The sequence below is a fragment of the Tamandua tetradactyla genome, chromosome 9, assembly GCF_023851605.1.
Source record: "Tamandua tetradactyla isolate mTamTet1 chromosome 9, mTamTet1.pri, whole genome shotgun sequence".
NCBI lineage: Eukaryota > Metazoa > Chordata > Mammalia > Pilosa > Myrmecophagidae > Tamandua > Tamandua tetradactyla.
The window spans coordinates 26484250-26502539 of NC_135335.1; the positions used below are offsets into that span (position 1 = coordinate 26484250).

An 18290-nucleotide genomic window follows, 5' to 3' on the forward strand; every position below is an offset into this window, starting at 1 on the left:
CATGTCCCCAGGAGCTGTTCTGTACTATTTCTGGTTATTTAGTAGTTGTTCTGGAGGACGAACTAAAACGCTCACGTTGTTAAGCCGCCATCTTGACCTGGAAGTTGGCAAACACTTTTGACAAGGGAATTGATTAACAGTTAGCTAGACTCACATCGACATGAGGTGATTCATATTAATAAGTAAACTTGGGAATGAACATAGAGAGATTTTATTTGATGCTCTAGAAATAAAAGAATTATAATAGAATACTATGAGGGAAAAGTATGCTTTAAGCTCCAGAAATGAAAGTATTATAATAGAATAATATGAACAATTGTATGCCAAACACCTAAATTAGATCAAATATAGAACTGTATAATATCACACTGTAGTACTCTGTCTTCTCTTGGAAAATGGAAATAATAGGAGAGACCAGTAAATATTATGAGAATTTATAAAAGTTGTCTCAAAAGACTGTTGGTAACTTCCAAATTCTGTAGAGTAGAATAAACATTTTCCATGAATTTCCCAGAGGAAGCTGGTTGGCTGAAGAAGAGATGGAAATTCTCGCCTCTGACTATTATAATCATCACATCTTCTTTTAAAACTGTCAATTGATTAGTTTAAGGCAATCATTGTTGTGGGTAATCTCATCAGTTGATTATAGATGTAATCAGCCATAGAGTCAATCAACTTACTGATGATTTATGTCCATGAAATGTCCACACAATAACAGGCTGGTATTTGCTTGATCAAACAACTGGGCCCCAATAACTGGCCAAACTGAACTTAACCCATCACACACACAAACTTCACAGAATCATGAAGAAACAGATATTCTTAACCAATTTACATCAAATCAATGAATTATTGTGTACAACATTTTAACAACTATTGCATCCAAATAAGAACATATAAATGAAGTGTAAAATTTACCCCAGACAATCCCAGTTCCTCAAAGCAAATTCACAAGATGGAAATTTAAGATGAAATTTTACTTGACGGGTGAAGATTTAAAATTCTGCAAAAGAAGAAATAAGTGCAGTGAAGAGAGGGGAGGTATATTAGAAGATTTCTGTGCTGGTTTGAAATGATGCACTCCAGAAAAGCCGTGTTCTTTTAATCCACTCTTGTGAGAACAGACCTAGTGTTGGGTGGGATCTCTTACTTTGGTTGATTTTAGGGAGAAATAGCCCAGCCCATTCAAGGTAGGTCTTAATTCTTTAATGGAGTCCCTTAAGAGACCTCATGCAAAAAGAGAGATCAGAGAGAAAATGCCTCTGGAGAAGCCAGAAATGCTCAAAGGAGCTAAAAGAGCCATTTTGACAACCCAGAAAAGTCCAACAGATGCCACCATGTGCCTTTCTATGTGACAGAGGAGCTCAGGATGATATCAGACTTTTTTTCAAGGAAGGTCTCCTCTTGCTGATGCCTCAGCTTTGACATTTTTTACCATTAGAACTGTAAATTTGTTACCTAATAAGTCCCCTCTGAAAAACCCAGCCCATGTCTAATATATTGCATTCTAGCAGTTTTAGCAAACTGAAACTACATTGTATACAATATTAATAACATATCATTTTATTGATTAAGGGAAATTAAAATAGGATGCATACCAAAGATATCAAAGGAAAAAAGAAAGTAGGGTTTAAATAATTTAACTATATTTGCATACTCTTCTAGACATCTTTATAAAGGCTGACATTTTGTTTCTGTATCAGTATAAATCATCTGCTATTTCTAGTGAAGACATCTTAGAAAGCAGGAATCCATGGCCTAACTAAAAATAATTTCTTTTATGGGTGTTTTGGAATGCCATGCAATAATTTGAATTTGATGTAATTGAAGTTTTTTATTTAATTCAAGTGCCTAGATTTCCTTAGAGGTCAAATGCATATGGAAAGAAGATAAATTTGTGATTAGTATTTATATATTTAATCCTAGAATTTATAGCTAAATAATACATAAATCTGAAAAATAAGTTTGAAAAAATCTTGTTAATTTAGTTGACTCCATGAACTTCATAATTGTTATTAAAAGCTATACTTGCCTTTTTAATTTTTCTTAGAATTAGCCTATATCTCACAATTTTATTGCAATATTTTAAGTAGAGCTTAAATACTCTACTTTAAGTTGAAAGGAGGTTTATCTCTTTCTAGGATGAAAATATTGCACTGATCTAATTATAAAAAGCTCTTTATTTGATGTGCCTTATGCAGACTGAAAACTGGTGAGTGAATAATCAGAAACAGTTCAGCCTCATTGTCACCACACCTCAGTTCCCCTTGGGTTTTAGGTGTTCTTATAGACACAATTTGAAACAGTTAAAAATATTTTAATTTTCTAGGTGTATTTGAATAAGTCACTTCCAGATTTTTTCTTAATGGATACAGAGGAATATTCTCATATAACTGTATCCCAGTTCTTGTAATGTAGGCAACATACATTCAGAGCTATTGGTCATTCTCCCTGTCCCTCTACATCAGAAAGCATAGCTAAAATACTAAACAGGAAAACTTCATGACAATAAGGGGAAACACAAAGAAGACTTAATGGCTGGAATAATGAACTGCTCAGTTTTGGAATGAAGCCAAATTTTCACTGATGAAGTATTTAAGCAATGGGACTCATTAAGCTCATCCTCAGATTTGTGCCTCCTGAGTATCCATATAAATTAATCATCTTGGGGTTGATTGGACACTCCCACAAATCAGACATATGATGCAACTGGGAGCACTTTGAGAAACTGAGAAGCCAAGAAGACAGTGAAATTTGGGGACTGAGTGAATCAGAAAGGCCAAAACACCTGTAAGGGAAGTGTCCAAGAAAGAAGGCAAGGGGGAGCCATAAGATGTTGGTGAATTTGTAAAACTAAGGTAGAATGTGGCTCATTGGATATGCAGAACTTCTAACAGTTGATTTAGAAAATACTTTTTACCTGGGGTCAGTCAATTATTTAAAGAATATACCTATATAATTAGGAGTTAATATGTTGAAAAGTTAGAACAGTAATTCCCTACAGAATTCTTCCTATGAGCATTTTGTGTGATTTATATTGTTCACTAATTGATTTATATACATGAAAATATATTACTTATATGCAATTCTTGGGGCATAATATTTGGTACATCATGCACAATATCTCTGTCTTTATTTTCCTCTATTCACCATTTTGCCCAATCTATGCTAGAAATTTGCAGAGAAAAGAAAATCTTCAATATGCATTTAACTACATTAATTGCAAACCAAGATTTTTTCAAATAATTTTTATACAATTACATGGAATATCACCCAACAAAGAAAAATGAAAACAGACCATAAAATGACAGTAAATCTGCCTCATTGATATTTTAAGGCTCTTAAAGTAAACAGATAAACTGACAAAAAATATACATTCATAGATGGGAAGCAAAAATGACTTTTAAATTATGAATGACTTAAGCTTATATGAGGTATAACATGCAAAGCAGATAGAAAAAGATATTTATGAACACAAGGAGAATGAAAGGAAACAATTAATGACAGAATGAAGAAAATTTATCTAAAGAAGAAACCAGATAAAGGCAACAGAAATTTGATATAAAACCCCCAAGTCATAACGTGATCTCTAGTTCCTCAGGAAAGATTGATTCAACATAGTTACCATCAATGGATATTATGTCTGCTCAAGGTAAATACCACAAGAAAGAATTATTAGCTCTGTAGGTTATCCTAACTGAACATTGTTCTGTGAGATGCTCAGGAATCCTAGTATTTTGTTTTATTCAATTTTTTAAAATTTGTTTTATTCAATTCAATTATTATAAAAAATATATTTGGGACATTTCCTCCATTTGAACTTTCATCAGCAATTTGCTCAAAGTTTATTCTGTGGGAGTCCTTTTTGCAGCAGATGATCTGTTGCATATTACTTGGTGTGGCAGAATTTTGTCATTATCAGAATTGTTTTAAAGTGACACTGCAGAAATCAAGTGATCACAGAGTCCATATCGATCTAAGAATTAATTCATTCAGGATACATCAAAATCTCAAATATATCTTAGGTTTATTACTTATAGTGGTATTCAAGTAAAAAACTAAAAGGAAGAATGAAAATAAATTGCCTTTTAATGCACTACAATCAGATATGTGATACTGTACCACTTCATATATACACAAAAACATACCCAACCATACATAGAGATAAACAGATAGAAAGATTAAATAGACAGACAGGTAAATAGATAGATTCTGAAAATAACCTCCATCACAGCATGAAACTAACAAATGTTAGATCATAACCTAAGGTTTTGCATTTACAATTTGGCAGCATATGTTAAATCATGATTTGTGGAAATGAAAGGATGGTATGTTGAAGTGCACGTTCTCGGTAAGTATACTACGTCCACCACTGCAGATGGTAATAAGACATTATTAGTGGATACTGTTTTCACTATCTTATGAAAATATCAACCCCTTTTCACTCACTGGAATAATAATAATGATAGTACAATTTCCTATATTTAAAACTTTATAAATGTTCTAAGACAGACGAAGGAATGTATTCTGGTGTGTAAAGAATCCAAAGAAATGAATGAGAATCAATTTAAGCTAATATAAGGGAGGCTTATATCTCTGGATTTATTGAAACAATTTTCAGTGCGAAATATTGCCATAACCACCATTACCATATCAAGTCTAATTTTCATAATGTGGAGTTTCTGAATTATGAGTAGTAAATTTTTAAAATGGAAGCTTGTATATTTATTCTGATAAATATTTCAAGATTTTCACATACATATACATGAGATATATATGCATGTATATGTGTTATGTGATATATATGTATGCATATATATATATACATGCATATACATGTGTAGGAGCCAAGGGTTAATAGGAAACCTGCAGAATTTATTGGGAGTGACTGGCTTCAGTTCTTTCTGAAAGAACTCAAGTAATATGCTATAAAATGTTTTTTGAGTTAGTGAAGTGTGCAGTGTAAGAACTGATTAACAAGCTTGCAGAGCAAGGGTGCTATGGGAAATAAAATTTAAAAATTGACAAGTGGCCCTGCCCTATAAGCGGAAAAAAGTAGGGGAGCCATGATGACATCCTGAACAAAGAAGCTTCAGCATTGTGTTCTTATAGCCTGGTAGTCCAGTCCTTTACTTTTTTTGCTGCATCTCAGAGTACTCCATATTTCTTAACACAGAAGCAGCATTCCTTATTGAGGAATAGGCAAAGACCACTTTCTTTGGCTGTTTGTAGGTCAAGCCCATGCTTGTTTTGCAGTACTACTGCCATGAGTGAACTAATTTGGTCTTGTACATCTGTCAAAGTGCAGAGAGTTCCTCAGGCTATCTTGGAGCTCTTTTGACAGCAACTACGAGGTAACTATACCACTAATTCCAGGGCTTACCCCTGCTAGGATGCCTAGAGTGGCTAAAAAGGGTAGGAGAATGACATCATATTTTGGTTTTAGGTTAATATTAAGGAGAATGGGGGAGGACTGATTAGTGGGAGATATTGAGACTCTGGGTGAAAGGTAGACCAGGGTATAAATTCCTGTCCAATCAGTAGGTAGACAAAACTTTTATAATTTTTACTAAAACAGACTAATAATCCAACAAAAAATTTGTTATTTTAACAGAAAGAAAACTAAAATTTAATTTTATATTAATATATTATTTGACATTAAAACTTAAAAGCATTTTTAATAGACCCATCAGATTTTCCCAAAGTTGACCATAATTTCCTTTCCACTAACATTTTATGAGTAACTATAGCCATTCCAATTTGTCTACTTTTTCCTCATTCTGTAACAACCATTTATTTTATCCTAAGATAAAACTATTCATATTTTCCTTTTAATAGAAGCACATCCTTTATATTCTTTGTAGCTATATTCCTAAGCAAGCATCATATACAATGATCATTAAACTCAACTTGTCAGAATAATGTTAAATATTTATAATACATTAGAGAATCATTTTTGAAATGGTAATTTTGCAATTTTTATCAAGAATTTAAGATTGGTATTGGGTGAAGATTGTGGCTAAGAGTAAATAGCAGGATGGCAGGTGGCATGAGGCTTAGCTTTAAGTGAGGAAAGTGTGAACACCATGTTTAGTTTATCTAGAATGTTTCATTTTTTTGCAAGGGCAGGCACCAGGAGCTGAACCTGGGTCTCCAGCATGGCAGGCAGGAACTCTGCCTGCTGAGCCACCGTGGCCCACCCTAGAATGTTTCATTTTAACAAGGGATTGGGTATGTAGGCACTACTAAGAATGAATGGAAAAAGGAATTGTTTTGGAGAGTGCAGGCTATGGGTAGTTTTGTAATGGTTGGCTGCTTTTTCTGTTAATTTCAACTATACACATGAGGGAAAGGTTTAGAGGTCCTGAAAACTTAGACTGAAAATGTGGCTCCTAAGTTAACTACAAAAGAGATTGGTTTACCTGCCATGAGGATGTTTACCCTGGGCTTGGTTATGGAGATGAAGCCCAGGCCCCAGCAGTCTTCAGTGGTTAGGCTGAGGAGGTCTGAGACATTAAATCCCATAGGAGGGTCACTTGCCAGGGGTGGCTGCCTATTGTCACAGTGAGAGGCTGAAGGACAGTCAGTTTTCCAGTGTCCTATCTTATGGCAAGGAATGCAAGTCTCCAGAGGTGGCTTGGGATTAGGGAAAAGTTTTGTCCAATGTCCCTCCTGGCTGAAGCAAAACAGGGACCCCAGTTTGGTTAGCTGCCAGGTTTATTCCATCCTACTGGGCTTACATAGATTCTTGCAGTGCATTGGCCAGCAGTAAGTAGAAAGCATTTTCTGGCTCCTGTTTCATTTTCCCTGAAGTGATTTTTTTAGTTTCCCTTTCCTCCAGTTTATTGTTGAAAACCCAGAAAGCAATGCTTGCTCCTGTTTCTGTTTTTCCTGAATTGATTTTTTGGTTTCCCTTTCCTCCTGTCTATTTTTGAAAACCCAGAAAGCAACCCTGATGCATTCATCATGTGGTGTTTAGGGTTCCTGCTCTAGCTTCTAAAGTTTTTTTTACAAATGTCTGGAGCTGATTGTGTTAAGACACATGTGTGTAGGAAAAGGTGCCGTTCAGGTGAGGCTGAGTCTAGAGCAGTATATTTGAGAACTGAATCTATTAGGTAACTCATAAAAGCTGCAAAGTTTTCATCCAATCCTTGGGAGAATTCTGAAAGTTTGTTATAACTGAGTGCCTTAAATCCTGCTTTTTCATTCCCTCTAAAAGACATGTGAGGAAGTGGCATAATTTGGGTAAATCAGGGGAGTTGGATTAGTAATTCCACTCAGGGGGTGATGGCTGATTCCAGTCAACCCTGTTAGTAAGTTTGGGGGTCAGTGGCAAAAAGTTGGTCTGTGTGAGCTGTGGCTGCCACCCAAATATGTTTTTTTTTTCTGGAATGGTAGAAGAAGTAAGGATTACAACCAGATCTTGGTAGGTGAAATTATAGGTTTGAGTTAGATATTTAAATTCACATCCTGCTACTTCCCTAAGAGGAAAAATACCAGTAGATGGAGAAGTGATTGAAGATGAGGAAGTGGAGAATTTAGCACTAGGGGAAGAAGAGGGAGGGAAGGGTAAGGTAACAGAAGAGGTGGGGGATGGGGCTGGTCTCCATGACTGGGTGTGGGGAGGGGAGAAGGGTGAGGAGGAAGAGGAGGGGTGGGGAGGAGTGGAGGGTTGGGAAGGGGAAAGGCGGTAGAAGAGAGGCATAAGATTGAGGGGGTCATAAAGAGGGGGGTGATGAGCTGGGTCGAAGGAGTCAGTGAGAAGTGAAGAAGGGGAAGAGGTGGGAGGCTTTGTTTTATCATTGAGGAGGAGGAGTTGGTAGGTAGTTAGAGAAGAACAAAGTGAGGGTTTAGCACACAGTGTCCAGAAAGCTTGGGCATAGGGTACCTCATCCCACTTTGCAGATCACTGCAAGAAGTTATGAAGGTCAGTAAGAATTTTAGGTCAAAAGTACCATTTTCAGGCCATGATTTTGGTTGTCCAGAGGGTACTGGGGCCAAGCCACAATAGAGTGGTAGAGTAAAATAAAAGTTCCCTTGGTTTGATGTTATATTGCAGATCTAGGTTTTTTAGGTGGCATAAAAGACAGCTCAAGGGAGTGTCCTTAGGGGGAAGATTGTGTTGCCCCCATGGCCACAGAAGAGAGTGAGGAAGCAGGAAAAAACAAGAACCCTCAGTGGGGACACTTTTTGGGGTCACAGTTCAGGGGTATAAACTATGTCTCTGAAGAAGAGAGGTGGGCATCTCCATGTCTGCATGACAGAGAGAGATAGAGAGAGAGTCTACAAATGGGGTCTGGGCATCCCCAGAATCCACCAGGATTAGAAGCAGAGCAATAGCTCATGGATGGTTCTGACTAAGTGCTTAGATATGTGAGAGGAGAGCTCTGACTGCACCACCATGGACGGGGCAGTGTGTTTCCATAACACTGAACAAAACTCTCCTGAGATTGGGGCCCAGGACCCAAAATGGAACCTCCATGCTGTGTACACCTGAGACTGAACTGCCATAGACCCTGCCAAGATATTCCATGAGCGTATTCCAGCATGACCCAGTTCCTCAGTTTTACCTTATAGTAGAAGACTGATATTGGGTGCTGGGCTTGGCAAAGTGAAAGGAGGGATGCTTAAGTTACAGTGGAGAGAGTGAGGACATAACTGGTTTTGGCACTGAATGTTAGAACAAATTGGGAGATTCAGTCCAACACTTAAAACAACTCAGTGAGCTGAGGGGTTTATTGTAAAGGAGGGAGGGGGAGGCGGGGAAGGGGGAAGAGGAAGTGGGGGAGGGGAAAGGGTACGGGAACGCTTTCTTTAAAAGCCTGAAGAAAATGTTCACCTGCATTGTGATGTGTTTCTCTGTTTATTCTTTGAAGCTTGCTGCCCTCGATTGGTCCAGAATTCTGCCTTTGGCAATTCATCTGATTGCCATTGGCTGGTATTCCTGCTTCCTTCTTTTTGTGCCTGTCCTGACATGTTTGCTCTTTATTGACAGAGCCATAGCATAACTACTTCTTTGATGTAGTTTCTGGCCCTGGGTAGTGTTTTGCAAGAGGTATTATGATTTGTGGCAAGGAGGAGGGGGAAGGGAAAGAGTCATGAGTCAGTGTATCATAGTTTCAACTGTTGCTGCAGGCTGAGAGGGGCTTGGGCCCTGAGTTCTGTCCCCTGTGACCTGTCACTTAACCTTTGAAGCTTCACTTTCATTGTTAATAAAATATATACAAAGATGCTGGAAACAAATAAGAAAGATAATCTATTTATAAATGTAACAATGTGCTTGTCACACAGGGACATGGAATAAAAATCAGTTAACATCACTATTTTAAAATCAGAATTGAATCTTTACTTCAGTAAAGAATACAATACCAGTTTTTGCTCTACTAGACCACTGTGAATTGGGCATTAGGAAGTAAATGGAGTCCAAGGAAATAAAGGAAAATATAAACACCAATTTTTGTAAGGGGAAGTCTATATTTATATGTTATTTACAGTATAATTTTCTCAACCATTGTGATGTTTAACACCTCATTATATATAATTCATATTTGATAATTTTTGTAGACACACGTCTAATTCCACTTCACTCTATTCCTTAACTATTTGCAAAATCTTTCCCACTCACTTCAAGATTATGACCTCATCATATCTTACTCTAGATATTAAAACTGCTGTTTCTCAAATTCATTCACTTCAGTGCCACTGTAGCAGAAATATTATATTACTTCTCTGTTAATTAAAATATTTCTGAGTACTTTTTTGAACGGATTGAGGTACACTTTCATGATGTATTATATTATGTTATGTTATATTATATTATATTATTATATAGCATATTGTATTATTTGCCTTTGGTATATGGTTCCTATTAATGAGCACAGAGATGAGTTCATACATTTGTAGGTGGGACACTCCCAAATCTGGGTTCCTTACTTGGTGTGGTCAATAAAAGTCATAACGAATGGGGCTGAGGAAGAAAGAAAGGTTTATTTATGCTGGCAGGAGGACAGGGGAGATTTCCCAAATCACCTCCCCCTAGTGATTTTTCAATTGGCTTTTATACAGGTCAGAGACAAAGAGTGATAATCATCTGAGTTAACAGGTAACAGAGATCTGGAGATCTTTAATAGTTTTGTTATCTCAGTTATTTCCTATTCCTTTTAGGATGTGCATCCTTTCTGAAACCTGGGAAAGTTGTCACCAAGCCTAGGGAAATAGATGAGGGCTTTTTCATGTCTGGGAGGTCTGGGGCAATAGATGAAGGCATCTATTTCACATTTCATTTATGGGCAGCATCTTGACATGTTCTCTGGTCAAATTACTTTCAAAATGTATTCAGAAGTTATTCCTTCAACTAATATTCATTGAACACCTTCTGCACTCCAGACAGTCATATGAACCCTGGAAACACAGCAGTATATAATATAGTAGTTAGGACTACCTAGCAAAGATATCTAAGCAATGATATATTCTACTAAATAATTTTGGTATCATTGACTATCGATATGTTTCATCTGGGAAAACAGTCCACATGGTAAAAATTCCATTGTTTCCATCTGAATGATTTTCAAATCACTTCACTGAGAATGCTTAGATTTATATGGATATATAATTATTAGGAGGGATTTACCTGATATCAGGATTTATTATATAAAGTTCTAGTAACTTAAGCTGTATGTATTTAACAGGCTAAGACAGAAAGATCAATAGAACAAAATAGAAAGACCAGAAACAAGCCCACTTGTGTATGAAAGCATTTGACAGAGGTAGCTTTAAAACTTATTGGTGAAAGGATGGTCTTAAAAAAAAGTTTTCTTTTTGCAAAAGAATAATGACATTCCTACCTCACAGCATAGACAAAAAATATATTCTAGATGGTTCGAAGACACAAATATAAAGAGGACATTTTTTAAACACTTAGAATAAAGTGAAGAAAAAATATGTACAACACTGGGGTAGAGAATTCTTTTTAAAGACAAAAAGCAGAAACCCAGATGGAAATTACTGATAAAATTTTGTACATTACTATTAAGTATATTTTGTGATAAACACATTATGGAAGTGAAATATAAAGCCATAGATTGGAATAATATATTGAAATAATTTCCAAGAGAATGTCTAGAAATTAATTTAAAAGAAAAACAAAAAAAATATGGCAACAAAACTCATACTTTTCTGGTAGATGTATAAATTCATACAATCACTTTGGAAATGCTTTTGGCAATGCATAGTAAAATTGCAGGGTGTGGACCTTATGACCCAGAAATTCTCAATTCAAGAAAAGGACATAGAGAATATTTTAGATATACACAAGGAGATGTGCTACAAATTGATTGTTACAGTACACTGAATGTCAAAAAAAGTAGAAACACTCTAACTGGGGTGGATCATATGAAGTTTTATTTTTGTAGTGAAATACCATGTAGAAGCTAACAAGAATCTTCCAGATCCATGTGTATTAACATGGGTAAATATCAAAATGTTTGGTGAAAAAGGTAAATTGCATGAGAATAGTTATGGCTAAAAAAAGAACAACAATATGCTTGGAGGGGTACACAGAAAAATCAGGATAGTGTTTATACTTAGCAGAAAGGAAAGAGACATTTGGGGAGACAGCATTGACTGAATCTGTAATGTTTTATTTCTTTACAGCAGAGAGAGACTAAGCAAAAATGATAAAATGTTAACATCTGTTAAATTTTTATGTACCTATGATCGCTTATTCTTTAAGTTCAGAATATTTCATAAGAAAATTAATATGAAAAATAAAGCTTACCACAGCATCTGTCATAAAAAATTAGCAAGGATCACTTTGTTTTTGTGGTTTTGCAACTGCAGGTGTAGATTTATTAAGTCAATGAATTAACCATGAGACTGACATATGTCTACTTTTCAAATAAATAAATTAGAAAAATCCTGAGGTTTGTAGAGCATTGGCTTCATTAATGGAAATTATTCATTCTCTCTCTCTCTCTCTCTCTCTCTCTCTCTCTCTCTCTCTCTCTCTTTCTCTCTCTCTCTCTCTCAATCTCTCTATCCCTCCCTCTCTCTCTCCCTCTCTCCCTCACTTTCTCCTCTCTCTCTTCTCTCTTACACAGATACACACACACACATGTACATGCACACACTTTCAGGGCATCCATAAACACTTTCCCAAAAGAGAAGCAAAGTAGGGCTACTCATGGTATTACCCTGAGACCCCTTGACAACATGAATCTTTGTGACTATAGGGAGGAAAGAAACCCAGGCCAGGTGCTTCCTTTTCAAATATAAAATTGAATTACTTGTACTGAAACCATTATGAGCATATTCACATCATTTCTATTGGAGTTCTTCTCTAAAGAAGTTGTGACATCTACTTTACCAAATCACGATACATGAAAACTTTTGATATCTGTGACTTAAGAAAAATTCTAAAGTGAGAAATAATGTGATAAAACATTTTTATTTTAAGGAGGAATAAGATGAGAAAATATTATCCTACCAAAATTACCTTTTATATGCAATCTTGTAATCTAATGAGTCCTCACAAGGCAACTTTGGATCCAGAATTCCAAAGCCATCAGAATTTAACATTTATAATACAGAGGATTGTGTGATCTCTTAAGGTTGTGTTCCCAAATGAAATATTTATTCCAGTAAGGGCTTGAGGATCCTTTTCAGAAATTTCAAACTTAAACACAATCTTATTAAAGTTATGTTTGCTCCATAAAATATATTTTCTTATATCAACTTTTCCTGAGATTTCAATGCCAACCAATTATGTAGAGAATTTGTTTTTAATAGCAAATATTCTAGCCCTGTTAAGATCAAACCTTCCCACTTTTTACTCAATCTGCTTGTTTCTTTCGCCTGGGATGGGCATTTCCTTTCCTTTATTTTCCTTTCTCTTTATTTCCTTCCCTTCCATTCCCTTTCCTCTCTTTCTTTCCTCCTTCTTTATTTCTCTCTCACTCTTTCTTTTTTCTTCCTCTCTATATTTTTTTAGCCTTTGGAATTTAAGGACATCCCTTTCAAAACCATAGTTGAACAAAGCCTCAGCAACCAACACAACAATGAATATAGTCTTTGCCAAAACAGCTTTGATAAGCCATTAGACTAGTGAATGACTGTAAACATTACTTGTTAAGAACATGAAATTCTGCCTAAGATGTTTCCAACAAAAAAATCACAACTCACTAGAAGAAACAAGAAAGGATATCCAATTTAAAGTGGAAAAATAAATCAACATAAACTGTACTAGAGTAAGCCAAGTCAGTAATATTCCTAGAAAAACAAACTTTGAATCAACTTTTGAATTTGCTTTAATATCTGAAAAGTACTATCAATAAATAAGGAAAATAATTAAAGGAGAAAGTGAGAATGTTAGTAAGAACTTAGAAGTCATGAAAATGAACCAAATAATATTCTGGAGCTTGAACTGAATTAACACTAATAGGGCAGTGCACCGGTGCCTCAGTGGCAGAATTCCTGCCTGCTGTGCTGGAGACCAAGGTTCATTTTCTGGAGCCTTCCCAGGTAAAAAAAAAAAATCAACCAAACAAACACTAATTAAATATGTGCTGTGGTTCAACAGAGGACTTGAGCAAAGAGAAGGAAATATCAATGAACTTTAAGATGGGAAAATTAAGATGAAATAGTCTGAGGATCAGAAACAAAATAGAATAAAGAGAAGTGAATGGAAGTTAAGCAACCTGTAGAACATCTTCAACAGAATCAATATATGCATTGTGTGAGTCCCAGAAGGAGACAAGAGACAAAAAGAGACAAAAAAAAATCTGAATGAACAGTCATAAGAATTCTGGGGAAAAAAAGGAAGACATGAATATACATGTGATAGTGTGATAGTTAGGTTCAGGTGTCAATTGGCCAGGTGATAATATCCTGTTGTTCTGTTGCTGTAGATTTAAATCATCACTATGTGAAATTCATTTGTGGCTGATTACATCTGCACTCAGCTAAGGGAAGTGCTTAATTAAATATCAACAAGTGATATTTAATTTGATTAGAAGGAGGCTTAAAATAGAGGTCAGACGAGGGCTCAACAGCTCAGCATACCTCATCTCAGCACTCAGAGGAGCTCGGATACAGAGGTGTTGGAGATGCACAATGAAACTGTACCATGGAAAGCAATTTGAACCCATAAATTGGGATGTAAGGCAAGTAGGCTTTGCTGTGTGCCTTCCCATGTGACACAGAAATCCAGTGGAAAGCAAGACATCCTTCTTCCAAAGAACTGTATATTTGTAACTAAGTAAATCCCCTTATTAAAAGCTGATCAATCTCTCACGTGTGGCATTCTGGCAGCTTTCCCAAACTAAAACTTCACAAATCCAAGAAGCTCCATAAAACCCAAATAATATGCACTCAAAAGAGAGCTAGACTGAATTAAATTATAAGCAAATTTCCCAAAGCAAAAACAAGGAAAGATTCCTAAAATGACAAGGGGAAAGTAGCTAATCACCTTCAAATAATCTTATAAGATTAACATGATTTCATATCAGAAACCATGTGTGGTAGTTAGGTTCAGGCATCAACTTGTCCAGGTGAAGATGCCCACTTCTGTTGCTGTGGATATGAGCCAATGGTATGTGAACCTCATCTGCTGCTCATTACATCTGCAGTTGGTTAGGAGGCATGCCTGATGCAATGAATGACATTTGGCTGGTGCTTAAATGAGAGAGCACAATGCAGCATGGCCCAAGCAACTCAGCATACCTTACCTCAGCACTCACAGCTCAGTCCAGGCCCTTGGAGAAGAAAGACATCACCCCGGGGAAAGTTGTTGGAAACCAGAGACCTAGAGAGAAGGCCAACATAGATCACCCTGTGCCTTCCAATGTAAGAAAGAACCTCAGTTAAAAGTTAGCTGCCTTTCCTCTGAAGAACTAATGAAATAAATTCCCTTTTATTAAAAGCCAATCCATCTCTGGTGTGTTGCATTCCAGCAGCTAGCAAACTAGAAAAGATTTGGTACTGGAGAGTGGGGTGTTGCTGCAGTTTGCAAATACCAGATTAGTTGGAACAGTTTTTTGGATGGCTAAGGCAAAGATTTTGGAGGACCTGTGAAGAAAATGATGGAGAAGTCCTGGAGTTCTTGAAGAGACTGTTGGTTTAAATGGAACCACTGCCAATCTGGACAAAGGGGGACACAAAAGGGACAAATTGTGGTGTGCAGAGTGAGAACCATGGAAGCTTGAATCTGAAGCCAAGAAACCTCAGCCAGGAGAGTGGACCCACACATATACATGAAGAGGGTGAGTTTGCCCTGAGGGCAGAGGATGTCTCCCATATCATTGCAGTAGACAAGCTGTGCCACCTCAGGCCTTTGAGAAGGTACAGCTCGCTCCTTGGGAACTGGGGAGGGCCTGACTGCCACCACATGGAGGGGCTGAGCATGTGTCCCAGAAATGGCAGAGAACCCAGGTGTGGCCCCAATGCCTGGAGAGAGTGGAGCTGAGAAAAAGGTAGTCTCCTCAGTGTTCGCTGAGGTTGATCTGGAAAGAGACGGGCCACTACATAGGCCCTTGGAAAGGGTGGGACTGCCACTTTCTAAAGCTGAAGGATAAAAGACTTTCATACTTTGAAATCCAGTGGTGTTTGCCCTGCAGAGTTTCCTTCCAATTTCTCCCTATGGATCCTGTGACTGTCCCTCCTTTGCATATTGGCTTCAGATAACTTGTTTTGAGATTCATAAGTCCACAGCTAGAGACTTAAGTCCCGAAGAGAATTTGTGCACTTTAATATCATTTAAGAAGATGCAAACAGTTGTCAAGTTGACAGGGGTCAATATGTGGTAGTTAGGTTCAGGTGTCAACTTGGCCAGGTGAAGGTGCCTAGTTCTGTTGCTGTGGACATGAGCCAATGGTACATGAACCTCATCTGTTGCTCATTACATCTGCAGTCGGCTAGGAGGCGTGCCTGCTGCAATGAATGCTGTTTGATTTAATTGGCTGGTGCTTAAAAGAGAGAGTGCAATGTAGCACAACCCAAGCAGCTCAGCATACCTCATCTCAGCATTCGCAGCTCAGTCCAGGCCTTTGGAGATGAAGAAAGACATTACCCTGGGGAAAGTTGTTGAAACCCAGAGTCCTGGAGAGAGAGTCAGCAGAGATCACCCTGTGCCTTCCTATGTAAGAAAGAACCTCAATTGAAAGTTAGTTGCCTTTCCTCTAAAGAACTAACTAAATACATCCCCTTTTATTAAAAGCCAATCCATCTCTGATGTGTTGCATTCCAGCAGGTAGCAAACTAGAACACCATGGATGTGGGATGGCAGTGGAAAGACATTAAATTTATGAAAGAAAAATTATCAACTAAAATTTTATATTTGGCAAAGTTACATTTTAATTTCTAAAGCAAAGTTAAGAAGTACTCAGGGCAGACCATGGTGGCTCAGTGGCAAGAACGTTTGCCTGCCATACCAGAGGACCCAGGTTCGATTTCTGGTGCCTGCCCATGTAAAACAAACAAACAAACAAACAAAAAACTGTTCTGATGAACAGATAAATAAAATGTGGTATGCATGCATAATGGACTATCATTAATCTATAAAAAAAAGTACTCAGATAAACAAAAACTGAGAGAGTTCAATTTTAGTAAATCTGCCATGTAAGAAATGCTAAGTCTTTCAATTTGAAAAGAACAATTGGATGATAACTCAAAGGAGAATGAAGAAATAGAGATTATTTTTTTAAAAGATACTTTCAGGATAAATATAAAAGCCAGTACAATTGCAATTTTTATTCCCTACATGATTTAAAAGACAAATGTACAAATACTTGTATATCCATGTTATGATAAATGTAATGAATAAAGTCATTTGTGAAAACAGTAACATAAATGAGTTGATGGCAGTATACAAACAGAGATTTTATGCTACTGAACTTAATCTGGTATTCAAATAATTATATGTGTAGGATAGGATTTTAGTTGAAGTCTTATAGTAACAACTAAGAATAAATCATAAAATGCAAAAGGAATGCAAACATAATCAAAATCAAGCACTAAATCAACTACACACAAAAAAAGACAGTGGTGGAGGAAATACAGTGTAAGAACGTTAAAACACATAGAGAAATACGACACAAATTAGCAGAAGTAAGAACTTTCAGTTTTTTCTATATTTCTTTAAAATATATCAGTTATTTTAAATGTTAGTTGATTAAACTATCCATCAAAAGGCAGAGATTTGCATAAATGATGAAAAATCACATTATGTACCATCTTTGAGAGAGCTGGGTTAGAACTCCAGACAAATTAGATATAAATTGAAAGGATGATAAATATTCCATATCAATAGTTAACAAAAGGGAGCTTTTAACAAAAGTAAGGCATGTGTACTTATGAACATAAGGTAACACAACAGTGGAAATCAGGATTCTCAGTGCATCCAGGGTGCTATATGTACATCAGTTTTATTTCCCATTAATAAAAACAAATATAATTAAAGATCATTTTAAATAAACTTTTTGACTTTTAATTCTGATTTTGAAAGCAATGTGTTTCTATACATTTCATTATCAATTTTGCTATGATTACCATCTTTGTAGAAAAAGGAACAGGTCTACAATTCCTTTAAATTTTAAAGTATGCCTAAGAATAAAGTTGGCAGAATTAACAAATCAAATATATTATTCCTAAATTGGAAATATTGTAAACAATAAATAATATTTTAGCATAAGTGTGTGAGTGAGAAAGAACTGGCTGTTGTGTTCCTGGAAATGGGATATTCTGTATGTTATTTGTGGGCCTCTTGGATACATAATATTTCAGCATAAGTAAGTCCCAAATACTTCATGACATACATGTAAGCTAAGAAAGTACTTTGGTTTTGAGAGGCTTGAATAAAAACAAAAAATGCAGTCCAAGGAGAGCACACACAATGCTTTCAATCTGAGGACACAGTCTTAGACTATATCGCTTCTAAAAATATTTCACCGAGGAGGGGGGCTAAGTGCAAGGAACTGCCCTGGCAGGTTTATAAACATAAAAATTGCAAGCGGTCTTTTCCTACCTGCTACCACAAAGGGAGGGTTGACCCTGGTTGTTCCAGGAGAAGAGGCATCTATCTCCTAATCCTGCAGAAACCACACAGCCCCTTCCCACGACTCAATTTCCTGCCCATCCCACACGTCCGTCCCAGAACCTCTTTCCAGTAGGGCCTGACGCTGTACGCATGCGCACGCCCTCCTGGAAGGGGGGGGAGGCGGGGCATTGGGGCACGTGGTCTCCTGCCCTTCAGCCTCCCCAGGGGTCCGCTGGGAAATGCCCCTTGAAGGAAAGCGCAT

At 36.8% G+C, this 18290-nt stretch overlaps 1 long non-coding RNA gene across 2 annotated transcripts; it reads right to left on the minus strand.

Annotated features, from left to right (window-relative positions):
• Positions 1-988: 988 nt before the first annotated feature.
• LOC143646017 (uncharacterized) lies at positions 989-18105 on the minus strand. 2 transcript variants are annotated; one of them, XR_013157226.1, is made up of 3 exons: positions 18017-18105; positions 14724-14800; positions 989-1003 (listed from the first exon to the last, which is right to left on the minus strand). It is a non-coding gene; the product is annotated as an uncharacterized LOC143646017 (long non-coding RNA). The 2 variants fall into 2 exon arrangements; XR_013157227.1 differs by lacking the exon at positions 989-1003 and adding an exon at positions 9910-10401.
• Positions 18106-18290: the final 185 nt, after the last annotated feature.